This window comes from Mustela nigripes, chromosome 15, assembly GCF_022355385.1.
Source record: "Mustela nigripes isolate SB6536 chromosome 15, MUSNIG.SB6536, whole genome shotgun sequence".
NCBI lineage: Eukaryota > Metazoa > Chordata > Mammalia > Carnivora > Mustelidae > Mustela > Mustela nigripes.
Genome location: NC_081571.1, coordinates 66,445,141 through 66,462,636, shown reverse-complemented (window position 1 = coordinate 66,462,636; position 17,496 = coordinate 66,445,141). Strand labels below are relative to the sequence as shown.

Sequence of the window (17,496 nt, the reverse complement as noted above, 5' to 3'; positions counted from 1 at the left end):
ATGCGCCCCAGCCCCACTGACAAATATTCTGAGTAAACTGGTTTCGCATGGGAACTAGTCATCTGGATGTGTTTTCAAATCTGTTTTGGTGCCATTCTCAGGTTATTCCCATTTGCTGCCAGGGTGGAAACCCATGTCACAGTGCTGACAAGTACCTCCATTAGCACCACCTGTTCACAAGAAGACATTTTTCCCCCCCAAAAAGTTATAAGATGCATCTATTGCTTCATTAGTAGGAATCAGTTTGATTGATTTGCTTATCTTGACAAAGCAGGAAATGGCTCAGATGTACTCTCATATGGGGAGATACTCGGGAAAACGGGAGAGTCTGTCTTGTGGGCAGATGATCCAGAGACAGGATAGAGCAGGGGGAAGGACATTCAAGTGGAGGTGAGCTCATTCACAACGACGTTTTCATGGGGACATGAAACTCATCCTGCCTGTGCTGCTACTCCTCCAGGCTTCTTTTCCCCAATAAGCAAGACTCCTTCTTGACAGAGTTGCCTTTTCGTTCTAATAAAGAAGGAAATCATTATTTGATGATGGGTGATATTTTTATGTGCAGGATCATATTTAAAGATATGAGCACCAGAAAGGATCTTCTAGAATCTCAGACATAAAACAGAAAAGTCATCGGTAACTGTACATGTAAATAAAGGCACATCTATGAACTCCCTTAGGATCAGACACATGGGACAGTCAGAGAGCGTGTAAGTCTGTGGAATAGATGCCCCTGGCAGGGCACAAATGCTTCAAGTAGGGGGAAGGTTTCATAAACCTTAATCGGATGCAGCTCCCAGTTTGCAAGTTCTCCTGTTGGGGGGATGTGCTCTCCACCAATCTGACAGTTGAAATGCAGCCTCTCATTTTTGTTTTGACTTGAAATTTTGAATTGCTAGAGAACCTGAATGTATTAATATGCTGACGGCCAATTTTAATAGATCATCCTATGACTTGATTATTCAAATCATGTATTCATTTTTCTGTTGGCATGTTTTTCTTAATAGTGTGTAAGAATTTTATGTGTTTTAAGGACATCAATATTCTTTGTATACATTTTCCTATTTTTCTCATTTTTCTTTGAATTAAATAAATTTTGGTATAGAAATTTAAAATTTTTATGCAATCAAATGTATTTTTTTTTCCTTTTGGAGATTCTGTTTGTCATTTTCAGAAATTCCTTTCCTATCTTATAGAAAATTTGGATAAATATTCACTATGAAATTTATGTATTTATTTTTCACTTAAAGTCTCTCATTGGTCTGGAAATAATTTTGCTTTACGAGTTGAGAAAAGGACTATTTTAGCTGCTTTTTCCAAATGGAGAGCTAGTCCTCATGCAATTTTTATTAATAGCTTGTTGATTAGAGGTGCCATCTCTACCTATAATTATACCGAAGTGTATATGCATCTGTCTCATGTATCCATCTCTCTCTTCCCAGGTCAGTACTTCCCTTTTGAAAACTACTGTAGTTTATAAACAGCATTTTCGTATTTCAGAGAGCTCCTTATTAAAAAAAAAATCTGTGTATTCTAGCTGATTTATTCTCCCAAATGAAATAAGGATTTGCTTTGTCATATCCTCCTCCATTTTAAAAACTGTAATTATAACGATTTAGAATAGCTGAAGGTGTTTAAGAACCTCTCACCAAAACATAGCTCATGTAACGCGGCTCGTGTAAGCTTGTTTATAACAGGTACACAGGGATTTGCTTTCTTTGGGTTAGAAATAAGAAGATATTGAATATTCAAAGCTACCTCTTAAATAATACATTTGTTTAACATTAATTAACTGACAGTTATGACTGTATAGACTTTTGAATGTGATCGAAGGGGTATTAGGTGAGAGAAAGCTAAACTCCAAGGGATGAAGGTTTAAAGGTTTCTTTCTCAGGTTTATGATTTCTTTCTCAGGTAATATTTGTAGGTCAATAGGGAAACTTTACTTCTTGAAGTTATTTGCTACCCAGGTTTCTGCTAATTTCATGTTCCAGCACCTTGCAGAGCAATCAAGAAGCTGGACTGCTGCCCTGTCTGGGTTGCAGCAAAAAAAGTAGGGGAGAGAGGCCGTGGAACAGCCAGGTTCTTGGTTTTAAGGCACAGCCTTGTTTCACTGTGAGGCTGAAAAAGGCATCCCTCACTTCTGCCTATAGTCCTTTGCCACAGGGTAGTCATAATCCACACCTAAGTGGAAGTAAACCTCGTGTACAGAGTCTGTAATTAGGTGAGGACAAGTTCAGGATAACTCTCCATACTGTGAAGGGAATGGTCAGATTTTGATGGTCAGCTTGCAGTCAGTTCAGGAAGAGGCCGGTGTAGCCTTTTATTCATCCCATTTGAACTTTCTAAAATAAAACCCATCTTCCCACACAAACCTGTTCTTGGATTTCACATAAATCGTTGATGAGTTCTGACTAGACTTGTATCCCCTTTGCCAGTTTTGTTTTCCTGGTACTTGGCCTTTGCCTTGTATTGTCCTTATATGGTGGCTACCACTCTCTATGTAGCTCCTTAGTCTGCCAAGATCTGCACTTGTTATTCTTAAAGAGCTCCGTGCCTCCTCCCCCACTGCCCACCTTATTAGTCATGACTTCCAGGTCTAACTCTGGTTTCACTTTCATGGGAGGAGGCAAGAATTACCCTTCACCCAGATCTTGTCCCCCCTCTGACTAGTTTATCTTTCTCCAACAATACCTTGACAGGAGAAAGGGGCCTGAATGCTAATATATTACTATTATTAGTAGTTAAGATTTATTTATTTGAGAGAAAGAGACAGAGAGAGAGAGAGAGAACAGAGAGAGGGAGAGAGAGTTCTAAGCAGACTCCTTACTGAGTGTGGAGCCCGACAGGGGGCTCAAACTCACAGCTCCAAGATCAAAAATTGGATGCCCAAAGGACTGCGTCTCCCAGGCACTCCCTGATGCATTATTTTATGATAATAAATGTAATATTCTGCAAGTTGCTATTTAAAAGTAAGATGGAGGAAAAAAACTGCAGTTCGAGCTTGGGATAATCAGATATTGGTAACACAACTAGAAATGATGGGAGAAACTGATAAGGAAGTTAAGTGAGGGTTTGGATAAGAAAATATAATAAACCGTAATGTTTGGTCTGCTCTACTAAAACTTTTGTTTCTGTATTGAGAACTAGCTTATACAAGGTGGATAGGCAAGAGGAAAGAAGCCATTACAATGCATCAATCACATACATTGTTCCATGCATGATTTGCCCCAGCATGTTAATGTTTTTCCCTAACACTGACACACATAAGGTATGTTTTACACATGTAATGACAGCAGCTGAATGGAAAGTACATGAATACAGCTGCTTTAGAGAATAAAGTCCTATACATGAAGTTTATTACCCTATATTCTTCCTCAGGACTCAGCATGGCCACATGTTTGGTCCTAGAGGTTACTATTTTGCAATTTTCCCCAACATTTGTACATTTTGATCTTGTTTCTACAACGCAGCAGCCTCAACTCCTTCTCACATCTCTTCCATCAATCTATTTCACATAGTATTTTTTTCTTTATTAGGAATGTCAATGTCTTTTTAACTGAACTAGCATTTTTAGCAAAATTGTTTTTCTTTTGTTAGCATTCTTGTTATGAATCGCATAGATTTTGAGTGGACTGCCCATAATCCCATTTTTTGGCATAATCTCTAGTTATTTTTCATGTATGATTTACAGGATGTGAGTTTCATGTTTTAGGAGTGTATGTATTGTCTTGTAGCACAAACTATATTTTGTAAATACACCATGACTTGAATAGAGGGAAGTGGAGTCCATTGGTGATCTTGCTGTTGCATTTGGTTTGCATTTTGCATAGATCTATTTGATTTTCTTCAATTAGGGGAAAAAAAATCCCTTAAATTTAGGTTATATTTTTCCTTATTATTCCAGATACAGCCCAGTTTAGGGCTGTGTATTATATGTCTTCTACTTCTTGTCCAACTGTTTTCTCGGTAGAGAGAACTGAGAGCCTCACCTTTAGCCCAAACCCCCTTTAACTGAGGACAATGGAATGTAAAACTTACTAAGTACTAGTAAGTGTGTGATCCAGGTAAAATGACATAGTAATTAGTGTGATCCAGGTAAAATGACTTGGTGCAAGACACTTGATGTGTATCTTTTCCTTTGTAGATTTAGTGTTATTTGTTCCATCAGATTAAGTCCAATCCATTAACACACCGAAGCAAATAAGCAGACAAATTGGGCATCCCTCATCATACATGGCTAGGTTGGCACACCCTTTCTGCCTCTGAAAGGACAGGGATGCTGTGTATTTCAGAATGAAGAGATACTAGCCAACATGTCCACACTAGAACCAGCATAAGGAGCATAAGAACCAGCATAAGGGTATAGCCTTGCTCTAAAGCATTCTACTGTATGATAATTTAAGCTCCCTGCTTCCCATGATTCCTACCAACATTGCAAAGAGCCAAAGCCAATCCCTTACTTCTCCAATCCACAGCTGACTTTTCTGATCCTTTCTTGTATGAACAATTGGAGAAGCAACTGCATAAGAAGCTTGGGATGACCAGTAAAATTGGACAACGGTTATTTAAAGTGATAGCTTCTATTTCTCAGAAACTGTCAAACTGAAGTAGTTAAACCATTGGAGGCATTGCATTGACCACAAGGGATTTGTCTAGCATTTCTGAGCTCTATTTCTTGGCTGAAATCCCCTGTCTGCTGTGGATCCTACTGATCCTTGTGCAGCGGCAGGAAAAGGCAGTGATCTCAGGGGCATCAACTACCTTGTGAAGTTTCAGGTCACTCCTGTCCACAGAAGCTCCCAGTTTACCCCAAGGCATGGTGAAGTTCAGACGAATACATCTCCTTTTGTTTAAGTTACTGGTGGTTGGGATGGCTGCTTTCATATTTGGTAAAGCCAAAATAGGAAGAGCAAACCTATACCATTTGGAGCTGACTGAGAAGGTCATTAACTAAGGTTTAGACCAAAACTGTTAGCAGCCAAACCAATACTGAATATAGATTTAAACTTCATTTTTATTCATTAGGAGTCCTGCATTTACTTTTATTTTTACAAGCAAAGATTTATATCTATTTAGGTATGTAATGTTTTCATGCAGCTTTAGTGAAATTATGTTTGCTGCTGTGTGACATTCTTCTTGGTATTCTAAAATTAAAACCATTCTTTGTCAATTTTCACATCTCCCCCCACTATATATATATATAGTCATTTAATGAAATCAATTACAATTTAGGGCAGATTTATTCTAATTAAGTGGGGTGCCATGGATTCCTTAAAGAATGAGACTTTAGGTTTGACAGCAGGAAAAATAAGATTTGTCTCTGTGCCTTTTTAGTAGCTGTGAAGCACACGAAACTCTCTGAAATTCTTTTGTTTCATCAAAAGGATTTTGCTTTCACATCCCAATGCCTTATGTCTCTGGGGCCTAAAGTCTCCTCTATAACTAACCACATGGATTGCTGTGTGTGGACAAAACACTTCTTGATCATCTCTGTTTGCTGCTAATGGAAAAATCATACCTAGTTATGAATGATGAGGTTAGAATATGTTCTCCAGACGGGGCTAGACCAGGGCCATCTAAATCTCAACTGGAAACCAGAGTTGAGTGTTACTGATTTGTTTCTGCCTTTGACTGTATCCATTGTCACATTCAGTATTATTTTTCTTGAAGACTTATCCTGGCCTTCGGGGTTTTGTAAGTAAGCAAACAACCTGTCTCTGTGTCTCTCTGAATATATATGAATGTATGGGTGTGGGCATGGGTGCATACGTATGTCTCCTCCGTTGGCACCAAGGAATCAGAGCATGGGTCCCCAAGTGAATTGTTCTCTAACGCCATTTTCACTGTACCTTCCTTTCTTTTCTTCAAGAGTTTACAACAGTCCCCACAGGGCATTCCATTTCTCTCTCTCACGGCATCCAGAATTTCCTCCCATTCTATTTCCTGACAACGCCCTCAAACTCTGTTCCATTAAGTAATAAGCTTCTTCCTTCTTCCCTGTACACATCATGCTGATTTCTTTTCCTACCAGATATCGGACACATATTGGGTTTACTCAGTTAGTGAATGAATAATTAAATGAATTCCTGATTTCAGTGCTTTGCTCAGGCTGATTCCCAAGAGACGGGTATCGAACGGAAAAGACATTCACTCTCTTTTCTCTATTTAGCTTCACGTCCTCAGCGCTCATGTCCTGCTCCTCTTCCCTCCTGGAGCCTTCCCGGATAATGACCCAACTCTTCCCTGGCCCTCAATTCATCCTGAAGGAATTTATTATGTATTTTGGTACTTGCTTTTATGTTTAGTTTAACACTTTAATGAACTGATCCTTATATTCTTTGATTCTCTATTTCACAGTGAGTTTTAACTACACCAAATCTGAATGCTGGGATTCTGCCATATTCTTCTTTCATATTTGCTAAGGATCTTAGCACTTAACTATCAAGCACATAATATACCCTTGATAATAACTACTTAGAGAACTGAAATGAATGATATTGATTAATCTCTTTGAATGTGATCAGTTTGTGTTATTGCTGTAATTCAGTTCATCACTTGCCTCTCTCTACTATTACGACTAAACCAATAAATCACATCTGTCTGCATACACATGCCCATGTATATGTCTGCACACATACACACACAACACAGAACCAGTAGTCTACTGGAATATTGATTTAAAGTGGTTTGTGGGGGTGCCTGGGTGGCTCAGTGGGTTAAAACCTCTACCTTCAGCTCAGGTCATGATCCCAGAGTCCTGGGATCGAGCCCCACATCGGGCTCTTTGCTCAGCAGGGAGCCTGCTTCCTCCTCTCTCTCTCTTTGCCTGCCTCTCTGCCTACTTGCCTACTACTGTCTTTCAAATAAATAAATAAAATCTTTGAAAAAAAATAAAGTGGTTTGTGATCCTATGCAAAATAAATGGAAGTAATTTATTGTAATTTCCATCAGCCTCCTTCTAATCATGGGAAACTACCACAAACCATTGCAAATATTCGGCCCTCTCAATCCTGGGCAAGGCTCTACTGTTAAGCATCGCCCTGTGTTTAAATGGCTGCTCTTCCATTTATGCACAGTGTAACCTTGGGCAAGTCATGGAACCTTTCTGAACCTTGATTTCATCCTTGTAAAAAGAGAATAATCACATCACCCTTTCACGGCCACTTTTGGGATCAGCAATAATGCCTCTACGAGTCACCATTTATTGAGGTTACTATGTTCCCGACAGTGTGCTCTGCCCATAAATTTCTCCTGTAATTGTTACAACATCTTTGGCATATACTAGATGCTCAGTAACAGTGACTATTATGTTTTATACCCTGGCTTAAATGTATACTGAGTCAGACTGAAGATTGCCAAACACTCATTTTTCATTTCCCAAGATTGGCAGAAAGGTGTGATGAAGTCAGGCTACTACCAGGTTCCTGTGGCCCCAAGCCAGTGTAATGGTTGCTCTGAGTGGAGGCCAAATGTTAGGGGCTGCCATTCCATTCCCATAATGGCCCTCGGGACAGGGAAGCTTGCTCCGACAACAAAATTTGGCTTAGGAAACAAGAAGGTACTGCCCTGAGTGGCTTGTGAGCTCATTCACAATAAACATCAGTAGAAATGGCAAATCTGTTGCATGAAGCACAAAAGAAACTCACTTACGTAAACTGAGGTGACACTTCAAGGATAGAAAAGGGTAAAATTTGAGTCTTGTGAGCAGTTCTTGTTTCCTTTGAGCTGAACACTAGAACAGAGCTTAGCTTTCAACAGGAGGGCTTTAGATTAAACTCTAGGAAAAGTTTCTTCATTGTAAAGGTCTTGAACTATTCAATACATGAACACCAGAACTAACAAGAACTTACCTAGGAGTTTCATTTTTCCTGCACAGATTTCAGGGCACTTCTAGGAAGCAGAGGAATGACTTGAATGTCTTTGAACAGTAACTTCCCAGGACAGTGATTCCTTTCTCTCCTCCTTTCTTTCTGAAACAAAATTATATTTTAAATGATCTCTCTCCCCCTTTCATCCAGTTACACGTTAGACTTTTGGGGATGAGGTTTGGAGACTAGTGTTTTTGAAATACTTTGCAAATCATTCCACCATCAACCACAGGGTTGGGACCAGCTACTTGGATAGAATAGTTTGCGCAGAGACTGAGATTCTGCTATCCTGTGATGGAATCACAATCCTGCTGTGAGATTCAATACAGTAATGCCCTGTTTACTGCCGCCTTGTGGTTGCACCTTCCATTATGACCCAGAGAGTCCTGGTTGACATGACTGGAGGAAAGCTCTCTCCCCATCGGTCTTACGATGATTTTATAAAGTACCTAAATAGAGTGATCTTAATCTTAGTTTCTTAAAGAGTCTCTGTTATATATTCCCTTACTTTCTTTCTGCAACTTCTGAGAAAATCAGGGCCAGGGGTAGAGCCTTTTTTATTACAGTGTCCTGCTAGAAGCTTCTACCTACTCACAGTTTAAGAATAGTCACCAAGGTAATAATCAAAAGCATTTTTATGTGCATATTCATCACCCCCTCATTAAACAGGTAATGCCAATGAGGCCCAGGGAAGGTAAGTAACTTGCCTAAGATCACACACCTTATGAGTGATAGAGCTTGAATGAAAGTCAAGATCATCAGGCTTTTAAGCTCATGTTCATGGCTGTGAAATCCAGCCACAGGAGAACTAAAGATTTGTGGCAAGGAGGCTCTTGTCCTATAAAGGGCTCTGGAGGTACTTTTCTTTTTCAACCCAATATGGAACTCAAGAATACAGAAAAACACAGAATTCCTTTTTTTACAGGTTAGCAGCCTGAGATGGAGGCTCATGATAAAGGGAGATGATGAGACCACTCAGAAAAGCAGTCAAAAGCACTGGCTGCAGAAGGCTTACATCAGGGTTCTCCTCAGCATTAGGAGAAAGAGAAATCGAAATATCAAGAATTTGTTGAGAATGGCTGTGCCTGCAATGCAGACGTTGCCCCACTGTGTGGGGAGGGCTGCGGAGCTCCACGGTCTAAGCGGGAGGGATTGCTTGCATTTTATGAGCACTTGTTCTCCTCTTGGGCAATGCAGTCAGCAACAAGTATGCATTTCACAATTTCATCCTCAGAGAAACTTGATGAGATGAATAGCATTCTCATTTCCATTTTAACTACCACCAATACGAAGCTGTATGTTACAAGTTTACCCAAGTTCAAAGATAGTAAATGTTATAATGGGACTTAAATCCTGGATTTAAGAGCCATCATGTTTTGCCTCGAACATGACTGCCCCCTTCCTCCACTGCCTCTGGGGCTCCCATCTCCCCACTTCTTTCTTTCTTTCTTTTTTTTTTTTTTTTTGTGAGGGAAAGATCAATCAGGAAAACTGAATTCTAGCTATTACCATTTATTAATTCAATTAAATTAAAATCGATAGCACTGTCAGTATTTGTGGAGGCCATTTGGTGTGTCTGATTTGGTGGGAGGTTGGAGAAGAAGCTTCTGTTTTTGAAGAAAACCACTCCTGCCTAAGTCTGTGAGCTGTGCTAAGAGACCTGGTAAATTACTCTCTCTCCCTCTCCCTAGAAGTGATCATGTGACAGAGGCCCCGTCAGTAAATAAATGCTTGTGCCTGGGTTTTTGAACTGTTGAAACTTAAGGGGAAAAGCAACTGGTGAGAAATTTTCCACAGTAGCAGTGGAAGCATTAGAGAAGTTCATCTTGGACGCCTATTGGGATTGCTGTTAACAAGGGAATAGCTCATCAGAGTCTTCCTTGGTGGGACTTGGGTTACTTTCCCTTTCTGAGCTGCTGTCCATTCCTAAGATTCATTCTCCAGCTGCCTCCTTCTTCCAATGAAGCAGCCTCCACTTAAGTCTTTGAAATGCTGGCTATCCATCAGTAATTTCTTTCTTTCCTTCTTCTTCCTTTTCTTTCTTTTTTGTTTTTCTTTTCTTTTTTTTTTTCTTGGTTAAATTTGAGTTGATTTCTCTTGCTTGCTACCAAGGACCCATATTAAGATTGACGGCTATACTTTAGCACAACTTATCAAAAGACTAATTACATCCAGGAAATAGACTCTTGGGTCCATTTGGCTGTTTCTCCTTAGATGTTGTTATCTTACATTCTAGGTCATTCAGGATTTTGGTCATATTATAGAAAACATTTTTTATTCTTTTCTTCTAATTCACTTACATTGATCTCACAGACTTTCTTTTTGATCTACTTTTCTGATTTATTCACTTGACTGCTTCTCCAGATTTCTTTCCCCGCCAGGTGGGCCACATATGGAGTCTTTAATACTTCCGTCAGATTTCTCTCTGGGTGTTCCGCACCTCAGCTTCCCTAATCATAACCATGATTGCCTTGTACTTTTACAAGGCACTTGCTTATTTAATTTATTTAGCGTACTGTTCAATTAATGACTTAGTCACAGTCAGTGTAAAGTTTCTGCATTGCTCCAGCTTGGAAATAGGAAAAGAGAAGCTTTTTTTTTTTTTTTTTTTTAACCCCCCATCTCTGAACTGGCTTATATCAAAATAGAAAATGAGTATCTTAATTCTTTCATCACTGTTGTATCTTCTATGACCTCGAGTTAGGTTATTATAAATCTTTTTTCTTGCAACAGCACTTCTAAAGCTTGCCGGTATTCACGGACTATCTTTGGTTATTATGACCCTGACATGAAGGACTGCATTAGCTGTTTTTGAATAAAACAAAGTAACAGAGAGGAAAACATACGCTAGTTAAAGTTACAAATAACATAACTGCTTTTGCCCCTAAGAAAGTGACATAATTTTTCTCTGGAGACTTTTGTTTAAGAAAATATTTAACAGTCTGACCTCGAGATCTAATGTTTCTATGATTTGGAAGGAGACAGCTAAACAGAAGACTGTCTGCAAATAAAATGAAGAGAAATCGAACGGTGGAAGCTGCCAGAAGTGAGAAACAGATGAGGCCTTGTAATATGGTAGAAGGTTGCCCGAGTCGAAGGGTAAACTTTCTCTAGAAAGGGGGATCACTGATGGACTTGAAGGGTGGAATGTTTAATTTTAAGTGGTTTGTTCAAAACCTCCAGTACAGAACAGCACATGTTCCCTTGATTTAAGGACTTTCTGGGTGTGAATGGGTGGGTAAGGCCAACTGAGAGAGTAGAGGTCTCAGATACGGTAAGGAAACAGGTGCCAAGGGGAAATGACTCAGTAATTGATGTGAAACAGCTTCACTTTCCCCAAATAGACCAGAGGGAAAATAATTCTGAAGGAGAAGCAGGCTTGGAAGCATTTGGGTTGTAACTGTTAGTATATCGTCAACATTTGAGGAAGAAGTTGGGCAACTGAGGAAGCAGAAATCGAGACACCAGATCAGCAATGGCAAAGAGCGGGATCGGCCTGATGAATAAAAGCAGAAAGAAGAACCGGAGCTTCTCCTAGACAGGGAACTCCCTGTCTTTTGTAATGCTGACATGTGGCTGGGTCTAGGACTCCTCAGTAAGCATAGATCTTCTGTGAGTAGCTAAGTGGCATTAACTCTGTTTAGCACTATCTAAAATGAAGTAGGCAGGCTCAAGGTATTTTTCTCTAAGAGCGTTAGTCAAAAGTAGGAAATACAACAGAATATTCAAACATTTCACAGAAATGTAACTAAGTATTTTTGGAACATAAATTTCTTAGTGGGTGTGTTTGTGAAACAGAAACTATTTCCTTATAGATGATGGATGGAGAGGCTGTAATCTGGTATTTTACATTCACGTTAATGCTTCCATATATATGGCTTACAAGACTGCAGCCATTCATTCCTAATATAACAGATCTTCTTCATCTCTTTATAAGTGAGAACAACTTCCAAATTAAAAAAAAAATGTCATTAAACCCCATGGAAATGAACAATTCCCCAACTGGGATTTCTAATATCTGACTAAAGAGATATAATGGTTGGGAGGGAAGAGATTTAAGGGTCTCTTGGAGAATTAGGATAGATATTTAGAATAAAGGAAATTGAAGAGAAAGGTGGGGGTGGGGGAGAAGGAAAAAGAACTGAAAAAAAAAAAAAACCCAACCAAATTAAGAATTACTTTTTAAAGCACTTGGAATAATATATGATTTGCAGCTTCTGTCTTGGTTGAGATAATTCTCACCTTTAGGAGGTTTCTATAAATACATTTTCTACTTGGGAACTAGGAATGGCTATTTAATTCTAAGCCTACTCATTACATTATGTTGCAACTGATCTCAATTATAAACAGCTATTGCTGTAGTAATTGTGTATCCCAAAAAGTCAGCAACAGGTAGCTCACAGTAGTTTTGGAATAAATATTTTGGTTTAAAGTTGCTATGTTTGAATACTGTAAGTTTATAAAGTAATTCAGAATAAAGTATTCCTCACTCAGTTCAGGGGTAAAACTTAGAATGCAGAATTTTATCATGTTTTTAAGAACATGCAGTTTTCTATAGGCGAATGGTGGCTATTTAAATCCAGATCTCCCTACATCTTCTCTGAAAAACCATACATAAAAAAAATGACAGCAAATAAACCATCCACAATCCACATTTACAGCATATGAAGGGGACTGTGCTAATACCTAGCTTCAATTGCACATAAGTCAGGAAGTAAATAAACAAGAGTTAACACCATAAATACCATGGCCATAGCCAATGGCAGAGTGAGGTTTTAGAGACTGAATGAAAAAGATGTCAGAGGTTTGGATAAACTTTCCCAGAAGGAGTCACTTAGAGGTATCTTTCTAAAAGAAGGCATTTAGAAATTTTCAACCTAACCTTTCCCCCCTAATATATTGCCATGCTAAGGAGGCTTGGTGAAAGAAAAACAACAACAACAACAAAAAAAACCCTTACACATAAAATGATTAATTTGTATGAACTGAAAGCTGTTCATCATATTCAACAACATTTTGCTCCTCATTCCTCATTTAAATGTAAAATATAAGAAACACACAAAAACAGTTCTCATTAATTAGAACATTAAAAGCAAGTCAATATAGTGAAAAGATAGAAATCTAATTGGATACAACCATCAAAATGGACCAGATAAAAATCCTTTTGTACATTCAACATTATTAAACAATACGGGAAGCAAATGTGAATCAGAGAATGGATTAGGACTTAAAAAAAAAATCTCAGCTTTATTGAAATACATCTGACAAGTGAATGTTGTATCTATTTGTGGGATGACTGAACTTACACAGACACTGTGAGATGACTATGATCAAGGGAACACATCCATCATCTCACACAGTTACCATGTTTTGTTTGCGTGGTAGAAACATTTAAGATCTACTTTCTTAGCAATTTCAGTTATAAATCCCAGTATTAACTACAGTCACTATGCTGTACATTAGATCCCCAGAACTTAATCCCCTTATAGCTGAAAGTCCGTATGCTGTGACTAACATTTCCTCATTTCCTCCAGGCCCAGTCTCTGGTAACCACTGGGCTACTCTCTGGTTCTGACATTGTTACATTCCCTGTATAAGTGAGATCCTATGGTATTTGTCTTTCTGCCCAGGCTTAGTTCACTTGGTACAATGTCCTCCAGGTTCATCCAGGATGTTGCAAATGGCAGAGGATCTCCTCACCCCCCACTTTTTAATGGCTGAATAATATCCCCTTGCAGGGAAGACTTTGTATGGGATGGTTAGAGGTGAGGGCTCCCCAACCTGGTGTCCAGCTCAGCACCCCTGCTGAGAGCCCAAGAGTAGACAGCTGTGAGGCCTGAAAATGGAGGACCATTTTTCTAGTTGACATAAATATAACTTCTGTCACTTGTAGGACAAAACCTGTTGGTTTTCAGGTAAAAGCAATAAAAACAGTCATTTCCTTCCCCCTTGGTAGCAAGCTCACAGATGTAGAAACATTCCTCTCACTATTTTTCAGGTGTCTTGAAAACAAACGCAGGTGTTTCTTCTCACAGCCCTGCCCTTCTCAGTAGGTCTTGTCCCTCTGACTTCTTGTTCCCTGACTTTTTCTGAGGATGCATTTCTCAAGTCCAACATCATTCACACTCCCATCTCCACCCCAACCCCACGGGCCATCATCCCCATACATTTTAGGTGACTTCTCCCCTATCTGGTTTTGACTGAACTTACCCTCATCTTGACCCTTTAATTACATTATTATTCCCTGTTGACTTATGGTTCACTAGATTATAAACTCAACTTGTTTACCTTTATGAAGTCTGCATCTATACACCGTGAATACTCAGTAAATATTTGCTAAGGGAATGCTTTTGTTCTTCTCGAAAAGAAATTGGGTATAAATACATGAAACTTTCAGAGACGTATACTAAAATGTGCCTACAGTCATGACTGCTTTTTCGAGAACTTGTGCACGTGAATGAATCCAATAACCTTTTATGCTGCTTCTCAGTGAGGGCTATGCCACTTGTATTCTTAGTCGATTTAGGCAACAGCATTCAATTACAAAAAAAAATAACTGGAACAATTTTTTTGCAAATTATAGTCCACTGTCCATGGATCAGACAAATTGGTTTGAAGATACGGTACCACTTCCTCAATATCTGACATCTAGTCTGGCATTGTTGTGGCCGCCAGCATAGTCTGGAATTTTATGGATTCCTCCTGTTACTTCATCCAATCTCTAGTACACGCTGTAGCTACTTCAGACTTCGGGCCCAGATGTGATCATGTCTCTCTTCCCCACATGCCCATCCTAATGGCAGTGAATAAAATGATCTGACTTACTTGACATTTTCCTTATCTTGCCCTCTTCCTAATACATTTTTCACTGAGGTGAAATTCACAGGACAGAACATTAATGATTTTAAAGTGAACAATGTGGCGGCATCTGGTACACTCACGATGGTGTGCATGTGCCTCTCCTTTAGTTCCACAACATTTTTATTACTCCAAAAGGAAACTCCATACCAATTAAGCAGTTACTTCATAACCCCCACTCCTCCTAGCCGCTGGCAACCATCGATCTGTTTCTCGTCTCTACGGATTTAGACATTTCATATACATGGAATCATAGAGTAAGTGACCTTTTACATCTAGTTTCTCTCACTTAGCACAATGGTTTGGAGTTTCATCGGTGTCACAGCATGTATTACTCCTTGGTTTCTTTTCATGTCCAATTAATATTCTATTATATAGATGGGCTACGTCTTATTTATCCATTTACCTGTTGATGGACCTTTGGGTTCCTCTGGCTATTAAGCATAATGATGCTATTTTTTTTTCTTAACCCCCTGTATCTTTTCTTCACTTCTTAGTTCACCCCAATTTTTTTAAGTTTATTTATTTAAATATTTATTTGACACACACACACACATAGAGAGAGAGAGAGAGAGAGAGGAAGCACAAGCAGGGGGACTGAGAGAGGGAGAAGCAGGCTCCATTCCACGACCCTGGGCCTGAGCCCAAGGCAGATGCTTAAGGACTGAACCAGCCAGGTGTCCCTTAGCTTACCCAAATTAACAGAACTCGTCTTTTCTCTGAACTTCCATAACCCCTCTATGGAGCAGATTCACAATTCACTTATTTATTAATCCAAATGATTATCCACACATGCAAACATCAAAATAAATAATTACCGAGCACCTACTCTGTGAACTACTAAAGCCTTTTCAAAGCCAGTCAGACATTATGTATTTGTGAAGTTGTCTTCTTTCTCTTACTGGTGTTAAGTTTTAAAACACTGGAACATCCTCTCACTTGATCTCTCCATCCCTCACGGGTCTCAGCTCAGCAAACTGAGTGAATTAACAAATGTACAAATGCAATTATTTTCTAAACAGTCTACCACTGTCGATGTAAACACCTGCCTTTAAATCCTAGACCCGCACACATCTTCCACTAACATAAAGGACTGACCCCAGCTGAGGTGGGAAGTTTAGAGCAGCCCACTTTCCCCAAACTTACCAAATTTACCACATTGTCTCTATTTTAGCCCATGGCCCCCTACTCATCTTTTCTTTGTAAATTTGATTTTCAGTTTCTCCGGGGTGGGAACTGTTGCAGTCAGATAACCATCAACTATTTCCTGGCAGCAAAACCAATGAATACAGGAGTCCTCCAATTTACTTGCCTATAGATTGTATATAAACGATTTTGTGAGAACCATTTGAAGTTTTAGTAAACCCATTCAACAAAATGTCAATAAAAGAAGTTCATACACCTTTACTTTATACCCAAATATTCTTTATCCAAAGACGAGGAGTTATGATAGTTTTGCTAGTGTGTGTGTATATATATGTGTGTGTGAGAGAGAGAGAGAGAGAAAGAGAGAGAGATGCTTCTTTTACCTTCTTCATGGTAAACAGTTTTTCAAAAAAAAATTTTCCAAGTGGTCTTGAAACAAGGTAAATGGCCATGGTGGATACAGGATTGATAGCTTCCAATATAACATCTGACATTTTAATCACATCTCACATTGAGGAAAGACACATTGTTGGCTCTTTTCTAGCTTTTTTAATTTTTTAAATTGATAGGTTTTGATTATTTTCTCCAAGCCACAAAATAGTCCTTAGACAGAAACAGTCCTTAGATAGAAAATGTCTTAATTTAAATACTCTTTGCTACACAATACTGGTAAAACAAATAAACAACAAAATCTACTTTTTGGAAATGAGAAGAGATAGGGCTAGCTGGTTTTTGGAAAAATCAGTACTCTTTTTAGTGTGCTGAAAAATAAAGTACATGAGCTATGAGTTATTTAAATACAGGATTCAATTTAATGTAAAGTAAAATCCTGAGAACAGCATTTCTAATTAGGTGGGTATTTTCTGTTTCCCCTGCTTTCCAGCATAATTTCTGATGCACTTGCTGATTCTAAGCAACGCATTAGATGGCAGTATTCACATAGTTTACAGTGGCACCTACCGCAGTCATTTCATTGCACAGACCCAAATATACACCTTTATTTTGGATTTTATACTACTCTAGTCTCTAAAGCTGCTATTTTCCGGATTCCCTTTATACCTCTGGTTCAACTCAGAAAAAAAAAAAAAAAAAAAAAAAAAACCCTTATAGGAATGCTAGTAATTGTGGATATCCCATGACAGATATAAAAGCATGTGCTGGGTCTTTTTCAATCCTTATGTCTTACTTAAGCAAGAAGGAAATATGGTAGATCATACCCGTCTCTTACTCCTGGGTATTTAAAATTCACGGAAATACACACCGCTGTCATTTGCTACTACAAAGGCCACCACGCTCACTTAAAAGTAAGGATACGTCTTTGTTATTAAGAAATTTGTAAGGTTTGAACCACATTCTTTATTAAAAATTATTCCTAACTTAAAAGTCTTATTCAGTTTCACTGTTTTCTTCCTTATTCCTTTCTCGTTTGCCTTTTTGTTGACTTTGACCCTTTGGCTTTGGAAAATAAAACCCCTATTCTAACACTCCTTGTGCTTCTATTTATTTTTATCCTCAAATCCAATAAGGATAATTTGCCAGGTCCAAGCCTGATTAGCTCTCTTGGAGCAGAGTCCATTTGACACAGGTACCAGATGCCAAATAATTTAATATGTCTTAGATG

The 17,496-nt window shown here is 38.8% G+C and overlaps 2 long non-coding RNA genes across 2 annotated transcripts in view; one reads left to right on the top strand and one right to left on the bottom strand.

Moving 5' to 3' along the window:
* LOC132002764 (uncharacterized) overlaps positions 1-17,496 on the bottom strand; it is a 70,013-nt gene that overhangs the window by 34,426 nt on the left and 18,091 nt on the right. Inside the window, exon 2 of the long non-coding RNA XR_009400006.1 lies at positions 7,854-7,973. This is a non-coding gene — a long non-coding RNA (uncharacterized LOC132002764). The remainder of the gene's footprint in view (positions 1-7,853; positions 7,974-17,496) is intronic.
* LOC132002765 (uncharacterized) overlaps positions 1-17,496 on the top strand; it is a 43,043-nt gene that overhangs the window by 19,407 nt on the left and 6,140 nt on the right. The window lies entirely within an intron of this gene.